This window comes from Condylura cristata, unplaced genomic scaffold (genome assembly GCF_000260355.1).
Source record: "Condylura cristata isolate star-nosed mole 26May11 unplaced genomic scaffold, ConCri1.0 scaffold00001, whole genome shotgun sequence".
Classification (NCBI taxonomy): Eukaryota; Metazoa; Chordata; class Mammalia; order Eulipotyphla; family Talpidae; genus Condylura; species Condylura cristata.
In genome coordinates this window covers 1,980,141-1,983,536 of record NW_004567102.1, presented here as the reverse complement: position 1 = coordinate 1,983,536, position 3,396 = coordinate 1,980,141, and the positions used below count along the sequence as shown (strand labels likewise).

At 60.9% G+C, this 3,396-nt stretch overlaps 1 protein-coding gene across 2 annotated transcripts in view; it reads left to right on the top strand.

The window, feature by feature from the left end:
- GRM4 (glutamate receptor, metabotropic 4) overlaps nucleotides 1-3,396 on the top strand; it is a 101,633-nt gene that overhangs the window by 72,238 nt on the left and 25,999 nt on the right. The window lies entirely within an intron of this gene.

Below are 3,396 nucleotides of genomic sequence, written 5' to 3'. Positions count from 1 at the left end.
CCCCCCGGAGGCCTCCTAACGTTGGGCTGAGTCCTGGGAAGCCCAGGTCACGAGCCTGACGAGGACAGGACTGTGGATTGGAATCAGGTCCGAGCCCTGGCCGTCAGCCTCCCGAGCAGCCATCTTGGTGGTCCTGCACTTGGGTACATTAGCGCTCTCGGTCTGGGCAGCACAGCACCGCCTCAGTGACGGCGGGCGCCCCTCCACCCGCGGGCGCCCCCCGCAAGGGTGACAGACTCCTCCCTCTATCGTCCTGGACGGATGGTGCAGACTGGGCAGAGGGCTGGAGGAGCAGGCGGCGGGGGGAACAGCCACAGGCACCTGTCGCCCGGAATGCTTGGCAGCCGGGTGGTCCACTGGGCTGGGGGGGGAGGGCGCAGTGGGCTGTGGGTGGGCGGGTAGATGTGGAACATTCCCCCCTCTGGTGGCCAGGTCCCCTGGGGCTCACTTAGGTCCGTAGGTGTTCCCTGGGGTCCCGGGCAAGTTCTCAAGGAGGTGGAGGTACAGTGTGTGTGTTTGCTCACGCTTGTGTGCCTGACTGTGTGTGTGCCTGGGTCACCTATCCTAAGGAAGAAGATGTGTGTGTGTGTGTGTGTGTGTGTGTGTCTGTGTGTGTGTCTGTGTCTGTGTCTTCTGTGGGGGCTTATATTCCTGGGTGAGCTAATAACAAAAACCCCCACTGTTTGTTAAGCATCCACTAGCTTTCAGACACTTTAAAGATATCTCCTTTCATCCTCACAGCCACTCTGGGAACATTTAGGACCCCATGTTGTAGAGGAGGATGTCAGTAGCCAGAGAGGCCAAGCGACTTGCCCAAGGCTGCCCAGCGCAGGCCTTCATTAGTCAGTAATCACAGCGGCGGTGTCGGAAGCCCACCGCACCTGGGGGGGGGATCGCATACTGCTCACTCCTCTTCTCCTAGTGCAATTAAGAGTCTCCCCTTTGACTCCCAAAGGGGGAAGATGAAGCAACCGCATGGTCACCCTGATGAAGGTCATCGGCCCTGGCCTGGGAATGGGTGGAACTGGAGGTGGGCAAGACGGGTGGAGGGGGCGTCCTCCCGTGTTAGCCCAAGGGTGGGGGGCTGCCTGGAGTCTGGGAAGGCAGGTGGGGACAGGGCTTCCCTCAGTGCCTGCAGGCTCTGTCAACGGCCAGTCTCCCTAACTGACCAGGGTACGGGGCGAGGGTGCTGTTCCAGCAGCCCCCGGGCAGGAGGTGGGTGGCTGTCAGAGCACGCAGGGGAAGGGGGACCCCCGCAGGAGTCAGAAGAGGGTAGCTGCACTGTGAGCCGGACACGAGCTCGCTGGCCTCTCCTGGCCGTTGCTTTCTCGTCTGAGAAATGGGGCTGAGGAAGTGCCAGTCCCGGGGTGTCTGGGCCGACGGGGGAAGGGCCCAGGGGGGCGCCTTGTGAAGCGTGCAGGGCGGCTCTCCAGCCGGGCTGTGCACTGGAATCACCTGGGTTTTTGTTTGAGTGCCCCAGGGGTTCTACTGTGCAGCAAAGTGTGGGAACCAGTGGCCCAGGGGGACAGGTGAGTGGTGGGAGGACCACAGCACGCACCCCAGGCAGCAGGGAAGGGGTGACCCCAGGAGCTCCACCCTTCACCCTTCACCGACCTCAGGGCCCCGCCAGCCTGCGGAATTTTTTTAAAGCTCCCTAATGGTTTTGTATGTATTTAGGGCTGACATCTTGGTCGGAAGCAATACTTGCCAGGCTTGGTTCACACTGACTCGCTGGGGATCTTTTAAAACCAGTGATGCTTGAGTCCCACCCCCAGACTTTCTGATTGAATTGGTACTGGGTGCAAGCTGGGCATCAGGATATTTTTTTTTTAACGTCTTATAAAGGACAGGTTTATTAGGAAAAGGAGAAAGAAATAAAAAGGCACCTGCACAGACACAGGTGGGCAGGAGAACATCGGGATTTTTTTTTTTTTAAGTGCCTCAGGTCGTTCTACTGTGCAGCAAAGTGTGGGAACCAGTGGCCCAGGGGGACAGGTGAATGGTGGGAGCAGCACAGCACGCACCCCAGGCGGCAGGGGAGGGGCGAGCCCAGGAACAGAGACTGAGCCTGGAAGGAACTCTGGAAGGCGGGGAGGGGAGGAACGACAGCACCTCACGGCTCGCCTGCTTGCCTGGGTCCTTCTCGCTGCTTCCGCAGCCCCAGCAGTGGCAGGTAAAGCCCTGGTGAGCCGGTCTGAGCAACAGGAGCTGTTGGTCAGGTTTGTGGGACCTGGGCTCTGACCTCCCAGGGCTTCGGCCAGGATGGAGCCGAGCCAGTCCCTTGGGAAAATCTCTTAGGCCAGGAGGGCTGGATGGCACCTGCGGACAGAGTGCTGACTCTGGACTAGGTACCTGGGGCGGGGGGCCGGGGCAGGGCGAGCCCTGCCCCCAGGTCTGGATTCAACTGTGTCTCCTTTCTGCTGTGTGACCTGGGGCTGGGTAATTAACCACTCTGAGTTTCTGAGCTTGCCTGTAGAAGAGGGAAGATACTCCTCTCCCAGGGTCGTGAGGCTGGAGATGAAGTGTAGGGAGAGGCTGGCTGGAGAGCGATGCTTGTGACAGGCACTGCTAGCTTGGTTGTCTTTGACACAGAGGCACGTGGAGGTGGGCTTAGGCAATCGGGTATAAGCTCAAGCCTACTGGTAAGGACTTTGTCGGCTGTGGGGTCCAGGATGAGGGGGGCGCCACCCAAGGGGGGTGGTATGGCCTGTCTCAGGTGTTGCACCCATTTCACAGAAGAGGCGCCGAGGCACTTTGAGGGCCTAAGGGTGCGAGGGGAATTGGCACAGCTGGTTCATGCCCAGGCAGCCTGGCCCTAGAGCGGAGGTACTGCCCTGCCTCTCCCACTTCCCGCGCTGGCCCCTGGCCCGACCCTGGGCCCCTCCCTCCGCCGGCCAGGCATGCTCCGTCTTCCCCATCCACCCCGCTTGTCTCCGAGGCTGGCTTCCACTCACCTTCTCCAGAAGCCTGCCCCATCAACACGGCATCCTCGGCTTGGTCCCCGGTGAGCCTTTCCGTGCGGACAGACTGGAGGGTCAGCCTCTGCCTGACTCAGCCCCACCAGTTGCTCCTGGAGGGCTGGACTTCCTCTGACCCCCAACCGCCGAACGGCCGGGCAGTGGGGCTTCTGTGACCAGAGAAGAGCAGACAGCACAGATGCTGGGTGGGGGCACTGGGCTGAAGTGCTAAGGAGCGGGGGTGTGGGTGGGCTCCCACTCTTTCTCAAGCATAACAGCTCTGAGGCTTTGGCAGACCGGGGTATAGATCCTGGTGCTGTTACTGGCTAGCTGTGTGACGCCGGGAAGGTCACTTCACCTCTTGAGGCCTCTGCTTCTGCTTCTGTAAAATGGGAACATCCCCCACTCGCGTCCTCTCCCTGCCCCCCCCCCCCCCCCC